The sequence below is a fragment of the Arachis hypogaea genome, chromosome 13, assembly GCF_003086295.3.
Source record: "Arachis hypogaea cultivar Tifrunner chromosome 13, arahy.Tifrunner.gnm2.J5K5, whole genome shotgun sequence".
NCBI lineage: Eukaryota > Viridiplantae > Streptophyta > Magnoliopsida > Fabales > Fabaceae > Arachis > Arachis hypogaea.
Window position 1 is genome coordinate 20,518,341 of NC_092048.1, and position 16,825 is coordinate 20,535,165.

Genomic DNA, 16,825 nt, shown 5'->3' on the forward strand with positions numbered 1-16,825 from the left:
GCCAGTTTTTATGCCAGTTTGGGCGTTCAACTCCAGCTTTTGATCCTTTTCTGGCGCTGGACGCCAGAATTGGGCAGAGAACTGGAGTTGAACGCCAGTTTACGTCGTCTATCCTTGTGCAAAGTATGGACTATTATATATTGCTGGAAAGCCCTGGATGTCTACTTTCCAAAGCAATTGGAAGCATGCCATTTTGAGTTCCGTAGCTCCAGAAAATTCACTTTGAGTGCAGGGAGGTCAGAATCCAACAGCATCAGCAGTCCTTTTTCCGCCTGAATCAGATTTTTGCTCAGCTCCTTCAATTTCAGCCAGAAAAATACCTGAAATTACAGAAAAACACACAACTCATAGTAGAGTCCAGAAATATGAATTTTTCCTAAAAACTAATGAAAATAGACTAAAAACCAACTAAAACATACTCAAAACTATATGAAATTAACCCCAAAAAGCGTATAAAATATCCGCTCATCAGAGTGCGATTTCGTGAGGTACGCATTGGAGGATAAAAGATGGAAGAATTTGGTCAAGTAAGAATTAGTCGTTAGCTAGACAAGTTTATGAACACAATAGGCATTTGATAAAAGTAAATAATTGGGAATTAACATTTGACCAAGGCAAAACTCTACCCAGCTTTTCAGGCCGCTTGGTCGGTAAGCCGAAGCTACGAGTAGAATCTCCTCAGGTTACCTGCGTTCCAAGTTCTCGGGATCTCCCTGCCATCGAGTCTTTCCAGCTTTGTAGGCACCTTTGCCGAGTGCTTCTTTGATTCTGTAGGGACCTTCCCAATTTGCCGCCAGTTTTCCTTCTCCTGGGGTCGGTAAACCGACGTCGTTGCGTCATAGGACGAGGTCTCTTTCCTCGAAATCCCTCCTGAGGACTTTAGTGTTGTAGCGCAGAGCTATTCTTTGTTTTAATGCCGTTTCTGACAAGTGGGCCATCTCTCTGGTCTCTTCCACCAGGTCCTTTTCCACCGCCTCGTCTACACCTGCAAGTAGTAGCCATGGGCTCAGTTCACCGATTTCAACGGGTATCGCTGCGTCGACCCCGTATGTTAGGCGAAAAGGGGTTTCCCCCGTAGAGCTTTGTTCAGTTGTTTGGTAGGACCAGAGGACCGACGCGAGTTCGTCGGCCCATGCGCCTTTTTTGTTGTCTAAGTGCTTTTTGAGGCCGAGCAGGACGACTTTGTTTGCGGCCTCCACTTGTCCGTTTGTCTGGGGATGTTCCACCGAGGAAAACTTCTGTTTTATCCCTAGGCCGGTGAGGAACTCCGTGAACTTCTTGTCAGTGAACTGCGTCCCATTGTCCGAAATGACGACTTCCGGGATACCGAAATGGGTTATCACCTGTTTCCGCATGAACTTCCTGCAATTGGAGGAAGATATGCTGGCTAATGGCTCAGCCTCTATCCATTTGGTGTAGTAGTCGATGGCGACTATGAGATATTTGACTTGTCCCGGGCCAACCGAGAAAGGTCCTAAAAGGTCAACTCCCCATTGAGCGAAAGGTCGTGTAGACGTCAGCAGACTTAGCTCGGAAGCCGGCGCTTTGTGGAAGTTAGCGTTTTGTTGACACTTTACGCACTTTCTGACAAATTCCCTGGGAGTCTTTCATCATTGATGGCCAGTAATATCCATCTCGGATGAGCTTCCTCGCTAGGGCCTTGCCCCCGATGTGGTGGCCGCAACATCCCTCGTGGACTTCTCTAAGTACATAGTCCATCTGGTCGGGGTGTAAGCACTTCAACAGGGGTTGGCTGAGCCCCTTTCTGAACAGTTGCCCTTGTATGATTGTGTATCTGGCTGTCTCCCTTCTCAATGTTTTGGCCACCTTCTCATCATCAGGTAACTTGCCAAGTTCCAGGAAGTTCGTGATCGGGTCCAACCAGGAGGGGCTTGACTCCGCCAAATGGAGGGCGACGGTCGGTTCCTTCACCATGCCCTGGATGAGAGATCGGTTACCCGCTCCTGACTTCGTGCTTGCTAGTTTGGACAGGAGGTCTGCCCGTGTGTTTCTTTCTCTTGGAATGTGTTGGACCGTGACCTCTTGGAACTCTCTTGTCAATTCTCTCACCTTTTCCAAATATTTTTGTAGAAGGGGGTCCCTTGCTTGATAGCTTCCGTTTACCTGTGAGGTGACGACTTGTGAGTCGCTGCATACCTCCAGTCTTGTTGCCCCGACCTCCCGAGCTAACATCAGTCCTCCTAAGAGGGCTTCATATTCCGCTTGATTGTTCGACACAGGGAACTCGAACTTGGTCGATTGCTCGTATATGACTTCCGCCGGGCTTTCTAAGATGACCCCGGCTCCCCCGGACGTCTGGTTGGAGGCCCCGTCTACGTGGAGCCTCCACCGTATGCCCGTTTCTTCGGGGGGATCACCGGTCACCGCTACCAAGAAATATGCCATTGCCTGTGCCTTAATTGCATGCCGGGGCTCATACTGCAAGTCATATTGGGAGAGCTCGATGGCCCAGGTCATCATCCTGCCGGCCAAATCAGGTTTTTGGAGTACTTGGCGAATTGCTTGGTCCGTTCTCACGACTATACGGTGACCCTAGAAATATTGCCTCAACCTTCGGGAGGAGGTTAGGAGTGTCAGCGCCAGTTTTTCCAGTTTACTGTACCTTAGCTCTGCTCCTTGTAGTGCCCTGCTCACGAAGTAAATCGGTTGCTGAGCTTTCCCTTCTTCTCTTACGAGCACTGCCGCAAGTGCTTCCTCTATTACTGCTAGGTAGAGGTAGAGTGGCTCTCCGTCCTTGGGCTTTCCGAGCACCGGAGGTGTTGCTAGGATCTCCTTGAAGTGGTTGAATGCTTCCTCACACGCTGGGGTCCATTCGAATGCTATCCCCTTTTTCATCAGATTAAAGAAGGGTAGGGCTTTTACTGCCGATGCGCCTAGGAAGCGAGATAATGCCGTCAGCCTTCCCGCCAACCGTTGGACGTCTTTGATACAACCCGGGCTCTTCATCTGGAGGATCGCTTGGCATTTTTCAGGATTGGCCTATACTCCTCTTTGGGTGATCATGAATCCCAGGAACTTCCCGGCCTCCATGGCGAAGGCGCATTTGAGCGGGTTAAGTCTCATGCCGTGTTGTCGGAGAAAGGCAAACACGCTCCCCAAGTCGCTCAGGAGATCGTCGGGCTGTGCGGTTTTCGCAAGGATGTCGTCCACGTAGACCTCTACTGTCTTGCCTATGAGCTCATTGAATATCTTTTTCATCAGTCTCTGGTATGTGGCGCCGGCGTTTTTCAGACCAAATGGCATCACCTTGTAACAATAGATCCCTCCTGGCGTTATGAACGCCGTTTTGTCCTCGTCGGGTCGGTGCATCGGTATCTGATTGTACCCAGAGTAGGCGTCCATGAAGCTCAGATACCGGTACCCCGCCGCTGCGTCGACGAGTGCGTCAATGTTGGGTAGGGGATAGCAGTCTTTAGGACATGCCTTGTTGAGGTCGGAATAGTCTACACACATTCTCCACCTCCCACTGTGTTTTTTCACCAAAACCACATTCAACAGCCAAGTCGAGTAGTCCAGTTCTCGGATGAACCCTGCTTCAAGTAGGCTGGCCGTCTGCCTGGCCACCTCCTCTGCCATTTCCTGTGACATCTTCCTCCTCCTCTGGGCCACTGGCTTGGCCTCCGGCTTGACGGCCAGATGGTGTGCCATGAGCTGGGGATCTATTCCTGGCATGTCGGCTGGTGTCCAGGCGAAGAGGTCGGCATTAGCTTTGATCATCTCCATCAAAGGTTCTTTTAATCCGTGGGGGAGGTTTCTGTTTATGAATGTGAACTTCTCATCCCCGTCACCGACCCTAATTTTTTCCAAGTCCCTTTCTGGCTCAGGTCTGGGCCTGTCATCTATCCTGGCGTCCAGGTCAGCAAGGAAAACCCCCGTTGCTTCTTTGGACTTTTTCCTGAGAGAGAGGCTGGCATGGTCGCAAGCGACTGCCGTTTCTAAGTCTCCTCTGATGGATCCCACGGATCCGTCATCAGCAACAAACTTCATTATGAGCAGCTTCGTACTGATCGCCGCCCCAAGGTCGTTGATGGTTTTTCTCCCCAGGATGATATTGTAAGCTGTGGAGTCTCGTAAGACAACAAAATCAGCCATTATCGTCCTTCGCCTCTGTCCTTGTCCTAGGGAGGTCGGGAGTGAGATGATTCCATATGGCTTGATGAAGTGGTCTCCCAGCCCTACCACGTCGTGCTGGTGGGTCGCCAGATCGGCATCACGCAGTCCCAAGACATCAAAAACGTTGCGAAACATGATGTTCGAGTCTGCTCCCGTGTCTACTAGGATCCGTTTGACGAGTCCGGTTCCGACTCTGGCCGTGATAACCATGGGGGATTTTCCGGTACCTCGTCGAACCATTGGTCCTCGGGGCCGAAAGAGATTGATGAGAGTCCCCGGGAACTTCTAGCAGATGAGGAGGAGACCGCCAGGATCTTGGCGTCTTTTTTCTGCGCCGATTTCGACCTCGGGGCGGAGTTCAGTACGAATGAAAATAGACTAAAAACCAACTAAAACATACTCAAAACTATATGAAATTAACCCCAAAAAGCGTATAAAATATCCGCTCATCACAACACCAAACTTAAACTGTTGCTTGTCCTCAAGCAACTAGACAAATAAAATAGAAGACTAATAGGTTGAGAAGCAATAATATCTCAGAGTTTTTGATTGAAGCTCAGATTCTAATTAGATGAGCGGGACTAGTAGCTTTTTGCTTCTGAACAGTTTTGGCATCTCACTTTATCCATTGAAGCTCAGAGTGATTGGTATCTATAGGAACTTAGAATTCAGATAATGTTATTGATTCTCTTAGTTCAGTGTGATGATTCTTGAACACAGCTTCTTTATGAGTCTTGGCCGTGGCCCTAAGCACTTTGTTTTCCAGTATTACCACCAGATACATAAATGCCACAGACACATAACTGGGTGAACCTTTTCAGATTGTGACTCAGCTTTGCTAAAGTCCCCAATTAGAGGTGTCCAGAGTTCTTAAGCACACTCTTCGTTTCGCTTGATCCTTGACTTTAACCGCTCAGTCTCAAGTTTTCACTTGACACCTTCACGCCACAAGCACATGGTTAGGGACAGCTTGGTTTAGCCGCTTAGACCAGGATTTTATCCCTTTAGGCCCTCCTATCCACTGATGCTCAAAGCCTTGGGATCCCTTTTATTTGCCCTTGCCTTTTGGTTTTAAGGGTTATTGGCTTTTTCTGCTTGCTTTTTTTTTTTTTTTGCAAGCTTTGTTCTTTGCTGCTTTTTCTTGCTTCAAGAATCATTTTCATGATTTTTCAGATTATCAATAACATGTCTCATGTTCATCATTCTTTCAAGAGCCAACATATTTAACAGTCTTAAACAACAAATTCAAAAGATATATGCACTGTTCAAGCATTCATTCAGAAGACAGAAAGCATTGCCACCACATTTAACTAATTAGAATTTCTTTTATTAAAACTCGAAATTTTATTGCCTCTTATTCAAAAGATCTACTACTTTATTCATGTTTAATGATGATGAGAAAAATAAACTATAGCTTAATTGGAGATAAAATCAAAATAGATACTAATTACTACTATATGACTTCTAAGGTAACTTTTGTAAAGACACTGTCACAGAGTTAAGGCAGAAATTGGAAATTAACAACCTTTATTCTGGGGGCACGGGGGTTCCTCTGATCCTTGGGGTGCTTGGTCCTACAAGAGAGGACTTTTAGCGCTTCAGTTCCCTTAAGTCACGCCCCTGCTCCTCTTGTTCTTTAAACATATAGGTCAGCATTTGACTGTGTTCCTTCTGTTCTTTTATTATTTGCTCCATAGCTTCCCGTATCTTGGTAACGGACGTCTCAAGATACTCCCAGTATTCAGCTTGAGGGATCTCTGGGAGGAATTCCTGTGCTCTCTTCTTGATAGGATCCTCCTGTGCTTGTTGTTTTTCCATTGATGCTTTGGTGATTGACTTTTCAATTAGGATATATTCAGTTATTCCCATTCTTACTCCAGCGTCCTTGCAGAGCAGAGAAATCACGCTTGGATAAGCCAACCTGGCTTCTTTAGAATTTTTGTTAGCAATCTTGTAGAGTTCAGTTGAAATCAGCTGATGAACCTCCACTTCCTTCCCCATCATGATGCAATGGATCATCACTGCTCTTTTAACTGTGACTTCAGAACGGTTGCTAGTGGGCAACAGAGAACGCCCAATGAAATCCAACCATCCTCTGGCGATTGGTTTGAGATCCTCCCTCTTGAGTTGATTTGGAACACCCTTTGTGTTGGTGGTCCACCTGGCTCCAGGGATACATATGTCCTCTAGAATCTTATCCAGGTCAATGTCTGCTCTCATCATCCTCCTGTTGAAGGAGTCTGGATCATCCTTTAGTTGAGGTAGCTTTAAGATCTCCCTGATCTTGTCAGGGGTAGTATGAACAATCTTCCCTCTGACCATGGTCTGAAATTCATAGAAGGCAGTTCCAGATAGTTTCTGCTTGTCAATCTGCCACATATTAGCATAGAACTCCTGGACCATGTTCCTTCCTACTTTCGTTTCAGGATTAGCTAGGACTTCCCAGTTCCTGATTCGAATTTGCTCCTGGATCTCCGGATATTCATCTTCTTTCAGATCGAATCTAATTTCCGGGATCACTGATCTCAGACCCATTACTTTAAGATAATGGTCTGAATGTTCTTTAGATGAGAACTTCCCTTGATTCCAAAGTGGTTTTGGAATGCTCTCTTTCTTGCCTCTTGGAGTGGGTTGTTTTCCTTTAGGAGCCATGATCTTAATGATCTCGGATAAACACACCAAACTTAGAGGTTTGCTTGTCCTCAAGCAAAAGAAAAGAAAGGAGAGGGATAGAAGGAGAGCTAGGTGCAACTGTTGATGGAGGAGGAGGGAGGCCGAACCCAAATTTAAAGGGAAGGGGGGTGGGTTTTCGAAAAATTGGAGAAGATAAGATAAAAAGATTGAGTTGAAAAAGATAAGATAGAAGATATAGTTTAATTTTGAAAAGATATGATAGATTTTTGAAAAAGATAAATCTGAATTTTGAAAAAGATAATATGGAGATTTGAAAAAGATATGGATTAGTTGAAAAGATTTTGGAGTGAAAAAGATAGATTTGTTTTCAGAAAAGATTTGAAAAGAGTTGGATTGAATTTGGAAAGATGGAGTTTTAGAAATTTAGGATTTTAGAAATCAGGGTTCTTGACATGTTCATGTAAAAATCATGCATTGAAGCATAAAATTTGAAATTAAAATGGAAATACGTGTGGAAAAAATGAATTTGGCTCCTCCCTGCCTTCCTGGCGTTTGAACACCCAAACACTGCCTGTTTTGGGCGTTCAGCGCCCAATTGCTGCTCTCCTGGGCGTTCAACGCCCAGCTGCTGCCATTACTGGCGTTCAACGCCCAGTGGGTGCCCCTTTCTGGCGTTGAACGCCCAGCTGCTACCATCACTGGCGTTTTCTTGCCAGTGAGATCCTTTTCTCTGTTTTGTGTGCCGAGGTCTTCTGTAAATGATTATTTACCTTATTATCAATGAACTTTATATAAACAAATAAAAATAGAAATAGAAATAGGGCAAAATGCTTAGAGGATTGTTGCCCCATGGCTGGGTTGCCTCCCAGCAAGCGCTTCTTTATTGTCTTTAGCTGGACCTTGCTGAGCTTTTAATCTAGCTTCAGCCTTGAGCATTCTTGCTCGATGTTGCCTTCAAGATAATGCTTGATTCTCTGTCCATTGACAATGAACTTCTTATCAGAATCAATATCTTGAAGCTCCATATAACCATATGGTGACACACTTGTAATCACGTATGGTCCCCTCTACCGGGATTTTAGTTTCCCGGAGAATAGCCTGAGTCTAGAGTTAAACAATAGGACCTTCTGTCCTGGTTCAAAGATTCTAGATGACAGCTTTTTGTCATGCCATTTTTTGATTTTTCTTTATAAAGCTTGGCATTTTCGAAAGCTGTGAATCTGAATTCCTCTAGCTCATTTAGCTGGAGCAATCGTTTTTCTCCTGCTAATTTGGCATCAAAGTTTAGGAATCTGGTTGCTCAGTAGGCCTTATGTTCCAGTTCCACGGGCAGGTGACATGCCTTACCATACACAAGTTGGTATGGAGATGTCCCTATGGGGGTCTTGAATGCTGTCCTGTAAGCCCACAGAGCATCATCCAAGCTCCGTGCCCAATCCTTTCTACGGGTATTTACTGTCCGTTCCAGGATTCTCTTTAATTCTCTGTTAGAGACTTCAGCTTGCCCATTGGTTTGTGGATGATATGGAGTGGCCACCTTGTGGCGAATTCCATACCGAACCATGGCAGAGTAAAGATGTTTATTGCAGAAGTGAGTGCCCCCATCACTGATTAGTACTCTAGGGACACCAAACCTGCTAAAGATATGTTTCTGGAGGAACTTCAGCACTGTTTTAGTATCATTGGTGGGTGTGGCAATAGCCTCAACCCATTTTGATACATAGTCAACTGCCACCAGAATATAAGTGTTTGAGTATGATGGTGGGAAAGGTCCCATGAAGTCAATTCCCCATACGTCAAACAACTCTATTTCCAAGATTCCATGTTGAGGCATGGCGTAACCATGAGGCAGGTTGCCAGCTCTTTGGCAACTGTCACAATTACGTACAAACTCTCGGGAATCTTTATAGAATGTGGGCCAATAAAAGCCACATTGGAGGACCTTGGTGGCTGTTCGCTCACCTCCGAAATGGCCTCCATATTGTGATCCATGGCAATGCCATAGGATCCTCTGTGCTTCTTCTCTAGGCACACACATACGGATTATTCCGTCTGCACATCTCTTAAAGAGATAAGGTTCATCCCACAAGTAATACTTTGCATCAGTAATTAATTTCTTCTTTTGTATTCTGTTGTACTCCTTGGGTATGAACCTTGCAGCTTTATAGTTTGCAATATCGGCAAACCATGGTGCTTCCTGAATGGCGAATAAATGCTCATCAGGAAACGTCTCAGAGATCTCAAGAGAAGGGAGGGACGTCCCTTCCACTGGCTCTATCCGGGACAGATGATCAGCTACTTGGTTCTCTGTCCCTTTTCTGTCTCTTATTTCTATATCAAACTCTTGCAGAAGCAATACCCATCTGATGAGCCTAGGTTTTGAATCCTGCTTTGTTAGTAGATATTTAAGAGCAGCATGGTCAGTATACACAATCACTTTTGATCCTACTAAATATGATCTGAACTTGTCAATGGCGTAAACCACTGCAAGTAGTTCTTTTTCTGTGGTTGTGTAATTTTTTTGGGCATCATTTAGAACGCGACTGGCATAATAAATGACATGCAGAAGCTTGTCATGCCTCTGTCCCAATACTGCACCAATGGCATGATCACTGGCATCACACATCAGCTCAAATGGTAATGTCCAGTCTGGTGCAGAAATGACTGGTGCTGTGACCAACTTAGCTTTTAGCGTTTCAAACGCCTGTAGGCACTTTGTGTCAAACACAAATGGCGTGTCAGTAGCTAGCAGATTGCTTAGAGGTTTTGCGATTTTTGAAAAATCCTTTATAAACCTCCTATAGAATCCTGCATGCCCCAGAAAGCTTCTGATTGCCTTAACATTGGCAGGTGGTGGTAATTTTTCAATTACCTCTATTTTTGCTTGATCCACCTCTATTCCCTTGTTTGAGATTTTATGCCCAAGAACAATTCCTTCAGTCACCATGAAGTGACACTTTTCCCAGTTTAAAACTAGGTTGGTTTCTTGGCATCTTTTCAAAACAAGTTTCAGGTGATCAAGACAGGAGCTGAATGAGTCTCCATATACTGAGAAGTCATCCATGAAGACTTCCAGAAATTTTTCCACCATGTCAGAGAAAATAGAGAGCATGCATCTCTGGAAGGTTGCAGGCGCATTACATAGCCCAAATGGCATCTTTCTATAAGCAAACACTCCGGATGGACATGTGAATGCTGTTTTCTCTTGATCCTGGGGGTCTACTGCAATCTGGTTATAGCCTGAGTAGCCATCCAAAAAGCAGTAATAATCATGACCTGCTAGTCTTTCTAGCATCTGGTCTATGAATGGTAAAGGAAAATGATCCTTTCTGGTGGCTGTATTGAGCCTTCTGTAGTCAATACACATGCGCCACCCTGTAACTGTTCTTGTAGGAACCAGTTCATTTTTTTCATTATGAATCACTGTCATGCCTCCCTTTTTTGGGACGACTTGAACAGGGCTCACCCAGGGGCTATCAGAAATAGGATAAATAATCCCAGCCTCCAGTAATTTGGTGACCTCTTTCTGCACCACTTCCTTCATGGCTGGATTTAACTGCCTCTGTGGTTGAACCACTGGTTTGGCATTATCCTCCAATAGGATTTTGTGTATGCATCTAACTGGGCTTATGCCCTTAAGGTCTCCTATGGACCACCCAAGAGCTGTCTTGTGTGTCCTTAGCACTTGAATAAGTGCTTCCTCTTCCTGTGAATTTAAAGCAGAGCTTATGATCACTGGAAAAGTGTCACCTTCTCCCAAAAATGCATATTTCAAGGATGGTGGTAGTGGCTTGAGCTCGGGTTTAGGAGGTTTTTCCTCTTTCAGAAGAAAGTTCAGAGGCTCTTTCATGTCCTCTGAATCCTCCAAATCAGGCTGAACATCTTTAAAGATGTCTTCCAACTCTGATTCGAGACTCTCAGCCATGTTGATCTCTTCTACCAAAGAGTCAATGAGATCAACTTTCATGCAGTCTGTTGATGTGTCTGGATGCTGCATGGCTTTGACAGCGTTCAACTTAAACTCATCATCATTGACTCTCAGGGTTATTTCCCCTTGTTGGACGTCAATGAGGGATCGTCTAGTTGCTAGGAAGGGTCTTCCTAGAATGAGAGTAGCACTCTTGTGCTCCTCCATTTCCAACACAACAAAGTCAGTGGGAAAGGCGAATGGCCCAACTCTGACAATCATGTCCTCAATCACGCCTGATGGGTATTTAGTGGAACCATCAGCAAGTTGGAGACATATTCGGGTTGGTTTATCTTCTTCAGTTAAACCAAGCTTTCTGATAGTGGATGCAGGTATTAGGTTGATGCTTGCCCCAAGATCGCATAACGCTGTCTTGGTGCAATCGCCTTCTAATATGCATGGTATCAGAAAACTCCCAGGGTCTTTAAGCTTTTCAGGAAAGCTTTTCAGAATGACTGCACTGCATTCTTCAGTGAGGAGAACTCTTTCTGTTTCTCTCCACTCCTTTTTATGACTCAAGATCTCTTTCATGAACTTGGCATAAGAAGGTATTTGCTCAAGTGCCTCTGCAAATGGAATCTTTATTTCAAGAGTCCTTAGATAATCTGCAAATCGAGCAAATTGCTTATCCTGCTCCTCTTTCCGGAGTTTTTGAGGATAAGGTATCTTGGCTTTATATTCCTCAACCTTAGAGGTTAAAGAAGCCTTTTTAGAGGGTTTGTTATCAGCACTTGTGTGTGTCTGATCCCTCTCTGGCAATTGAGTGCCAGAGTCAGAAGCTGGAGTGGAACTGGACGCCAGCTCCTTGTCTGCTTCCGGCATCTGAGCGCCAGAGCTGTGCCCATTTTGGGCGTTTAGCGCTGGATTCTGCCCTATTTGGGCGTTCAACGCCAGATTCTTGCCCATTTCTGGCGTTGAACGCCAATCCTGTCTTGTTTCTGGTGTTGAACGCCAGTTTCGGGCATAGTCTGGGCGTTCAGCGCCAGCCTTCCACCAATTCTCTGGCGTTTTAGCGCCAGAATTATTTTTCCCTGGGCTCTTACTGTCCTCAGGTGAATCTTTGGTGGGTTGCTCATTTCTTGACTTTTTGATGCCTTGAGGTGGGGTATTTAATGTTTTTCCACTTCTTAATTGAACTGCTGGCATTCTTCTGCTATTTGCCTTGATAGCTGCTGCTTTGTTTGCTTAAACTGTTCGTCCATATGTATATTAGCTATCCTTGTCTCTTGTAGCCTGTCCTTGAATTCAGCTAGCTGCTTTGTTAGAAAATACAATTGCTGATTGAATTCAGCAGCTTGTTTTACAGTACTGAATTCAGCAGTTACTGTTTTAACCTCTTCATTCATGGAAGGGTTGCTGCTTAGGTACAGATGCTGATTCCTGGCAACTGTATCAATGAGCTCTTGAGCCTCTTCAATTGTCTTTCTCATGTGGATAGATCCACCATCTGAGTAATCTAGAGACATCTGAGCTCCTTCTGCAAGCCCATAGTAGAAGATGTCTAACTGAACCCACTCTGAGAACATTTCAGAGGGGCATTTTCGTAGCATCTCTCTGTATCTCTCCCAGGCATCATAAAGAGATTCATTATCTCCTTGCTTGAAGCCTTGGATGTCCAGTCTTAGCTGTGTCATCCTTTTTGGAGGGAAATATTGATTCAGGAATTTTTCTGTCAGCTGTTTCCATGTCTTTATGCTGGCCTTAGGTTGGTTATTTAACCACCTCTTAGCTTGATCTTTTACCGCAAATGGAAACAGTAATAGTCTGTAGACATCCTGATCTATTTCCTTATCATGTACTGTGTCAGCAATTTGTAAAAATTGTGCCAGAAACTCTGTAGGTTCTTCCTGTGGAAGACCGGAATACTGGCAGCTTTGCTGCACCATGATAATGAGCTGAGGATTCAACTCAAAGCTACTGACTCCAATGGAGGGTATGCAGATGCTACTCCTATATGAAGCAGTAGAGGGGTTAGAATATGACCCCAGAGTCCTCCTGGACTGTTCATTTCCACTTATGTCCATGATGGATAAAGGGATATAACTTGGATTGATTTACTTTTTTATCTATTTATTTATTTATTTATTATTATATTTTTATTATTATTTTTTTTTATGAAAGAGAAAAACACAAAAAAGACACAAGATTTAAAATTTTTAGATCTAATGCTCCTTGTTTTCGAAAATTTTGGAGGGAAAACACCAAGGAACACCAAACTTAAAATTTTTAGAAAACCACCAAAATTTTCGAAAACCAAAGGGAAATCAACAAGAAAACACCAAACTTAAAGTTTGGCACAAAATTTAATAGAGAAAATATTATTTATGAAAAAGAAGGTTTTGAAAAGAATATAAAAGACTCTAACCCAATTACCAAGAACACAGATTAACGCTCTAGCCAAATGAGTTATGGAAATTTTCGAAAATTTTAAGAAAAATCAACAAGAAAACACCAAACTTAAAGTTTGGCACAGGATTTAATAGAAAAATTATTTTTGAAAAAGGTTTTAAAAAAAAATATGATAGCCAATTACCATGAACATAAACACCACGTTCTAACTAACTGAGCTATAAATTTAAAGTGTTTTAACAAGGGATAAATAATAAAAGACTCTAAACCAAAAAAGAGAAATTTTTCCTAATCTAAGCAACAAAATAAACCGTTAGTTGTCCAAACACGAACAATCCCCAGCAACGGCGCCAAAAACTTGGTGCACAAATTGTGAATCACACTTTTCACAACTCGTACCACTGACCAGCAAGTGCACTGGGTCGTCCAAGTAATACCTCACGTGAGTAAGGGTCGAATCCCACGGAGATTGTTGGTTTGAAGCAATCTATGGTTATCTTGTAAATCTTAGTCAGGAAGTTAATTATGTTTATTAGTTGAATTGCAAATAAATAATAGAGCATGGATTAAAGGTTACTTGTTATGCAGTAATGGAGAATATGTTGGAGTTTTGGAGATGCTTTGTCTTCTGAATCTTTGCTTTCCTCTGTCTTCTTGTTCACGCACGCACGTCCTCCTATGGCAAGCTATGTGTTGGTGGATCACCGTTGTCAATGGCTACCTTCCATCCTTCCAATGAAAACTACGCTCACGCGCTCTGTCACAGCACGGCTAATCACCGGTTGGTTCTCGATCCGGTTGGAATAGGATTTACTATCCTTTTGCGTCTGTCACTAACGCCCAGCCTTCAGGAGTTTGAAGCTCGTCACAGTCATTCAATCCTTGAATCCTACTCGGAATACCACAGACAAGGTTTAGACCTTCCGGATTCTCATGAATGCCGCCATCAGTTCTAGCTTATACCACGGAGATTCTGATTAAGGAATCTAAGAGATACTCATTCAATCGTATATAGAACGGAGGTGGTTGTCAGGCACACGTTCATGGGTTGAGGAAGGTGATGAGTGTCACAGATCATCACCTCTATCACAGTTAAGCGCGAATGAACATCTTAGATAGGAACAAGCGTGTTTGAATGGAAAGCAGAAATACTTGCATTAATTCATCGAGACACAGCAGAGCTCCTCACCCCCAACAATGGGGTTTAGAGACTCATGCCATCAGAGAATACAAAGTTTAGATCTAAAATGTCATGAGATACAAAATAAGTCTCTAAAAGTTGTTTAAATACTAAACTAGTAGCCTAGGCTTACAAAATATGAGTGGACTATGATGGATGATGCAGAGATCCACTTCTGGGGCCCACTTGGTGTGTGCTGGGCTGAGACTTAAGCAATTCACGTGCAGAGGCCATTTGTGGAGTTGAACGCCAGTTTTTATGCCAGTTTGGGCGTTCAACTCCAGCTTTTGATCCTTTTCTGGCGCTGGACGCCAGAATTGGGCAGAGAACTGGAGTTGAACGCCAGTTTACGTCGTCTATCCTTGTGCAAAGTATGGACTATTATATATTGCTGGAAAGCCCTGGATGTCTACTTTCCAAAGCAATTGGAAGCATGCCATTTTGAGTTCCGTAGCTCCAGAAAATTCACTTTGAGTGCAGGGAGGTCAGAATCCAACAGCATCAGCAGTCCTTTTTCCGCCTGAATCAGATTTTTGCTCAGCTCCTTCAATTTCAGCCAGAAAAATACCTGAAATTACAGAAAAACACACAACTCATAGTAGAGTCCAGAAATATGAATTTTTCCTAAAAACTAATGAAAATAGACTAAAAACCAACTAAAACATACTCAAAACTATATGAAATTAACCCCAAAAAGCGTATAAAATATCCGCTCATCAGAGTGCGATTTCGTGAGGTACGCATTGGAGGATAAAAGATGGAAGAATTTGGTCAAGTAAGAATTAGTCGTTAGCTAGACAAGTTTATGAACACAATAGGCATTTGATAAAAGTAAATAATTGGGAATTAACATTTGACCAAGGCAAAACTCTACCCAGCTTTTCAGGCCGCTTGGTCGGTAAGCCGAAGCTACGAGTAGAATCTCCTCAGGTTACCTGCGTTCCAAGTTCTCGGGATCTCCCTGCCATCGAGTCTTTCCAGCTTTGTAGGCACCTTTGCCGAGTGCTTCTTTGATTCTGTAGGGACCTTCCCAATTTGCCGCCAGTTTTCCTTCTCCTGGGGTCGGTAAACCGACGTCGTTGCGTCATAGGACGAGGTCTCTTTCCTCGAAATCCCTCCTGAGGACTTTAGTGTTGTAGCGCAGAGCTATTCTTTGTTTTAATGCCGTTTCTGACAAGTGGGCCATCTCTCTGGTCTCTTCCACCAGGTCCTTTTCCACCGCCTCGTCTACACCTGCAAGTAGTAGCCATGGGCTCAGTTCACCGATTTCAACGGGTATCGCTGCGTCGACCCCGTATGTTAGGCGAAAAGGGGTTTCCCCCGTAGAGCTTTGTTCAGTTGTTTGGTAGGACCAGAGGACCGACGCGAGTTCGTCGGCCCATGCGCCTTTTTTGTTGTCTAAGTGCTTTTTGAGGCCGAGCAGGACGACTTTGTTTGCGGCCTCCACTTGTCCGTTTGTCTGGGGATGTTCCACCGAGGAAAACTTCTGTTTTATCCCTAGGCCGGTGAGGAACTCCGTGAACTTCTTGTCAGTGAACTGCGTCCCATTGTCCGAAATGACGACTTCCGGGATACCGAAATGGGTTATCACCTGTTTCCGCATGAACTTCCTGCAATTGGAGGAAGATATGCTGGCTAATGGCTCAGCCTCTATCCATTTGGTGTAGTAGTCGATGGCGACTATGAGATATTTGACTTGTCCCGGGCCAACCGAGAAAGGTCCTAAAAGGTCAACTCCCCATTGAGCGAAAGGTCGTGTAGACGTCAGCAGACTTAGCTCGGAAGCCGGCGCTTTGTGGAAGTTAGCGTTTTGTTGACACTTTACGCACTTTCTGACAAATTCCCTGGGAGTCTTTCATCATTGATGGCCAGTAATATCCATCTCGGATGAGCTTCCTCGCTAGGGCCTTGCCCCCGATGTGGTGGCCGCAACATCCCTCGTGGACTTCTCTAAGTACATAGTCCATCTGGTCGGGGTGTAAGCACTTCAACAGGGGTTGGCTGAGCCCCTTTCTGAACAGTTGCCCTTGTATGATTGTGTATCTGGCTGTCTCCCTTCTCAATGTTTTGGCCACCTTCTCATCATCAGGTAACTTGCCAAGTTCCAGGAAGTTCGTGATCGGGTCCAACCAGGAGGGGCTTGACTCCGCCAAATGGAGGGCGACGGTCGGTTCCTTCACCATGCCCTGGATGAGAGATCGGTTACCCGCTCCTGACTTCGTGCTTGCTAGTTTGGACAGGAGGTCTGCCCGTGTGTTTCTTTCTCTTGGAATGTGTTGGACCGTGACCTCTTGGAACTCTCTTGTCAATTCTCTCACCTTTTCCAAATATTTTTGTAGAAGGGGGTCCCTTGCTTGATAGCTTCCGTTTACCTGTGAGGTGACGACTTGTGAGTCGCTGCATACCTCCAGTCTTGTTGCCCCGACCTCCCGAGCTAACATCAGTCCTCCTAAGAGGGCTTCATATTCCGCTTGATTGTTCGACACAGGGAACTCGAACTTGGTCGATTGCTCGTATATGACTTCCGCCGGGCTTTCTAAGATGACCCCGGCTCCCCCGGA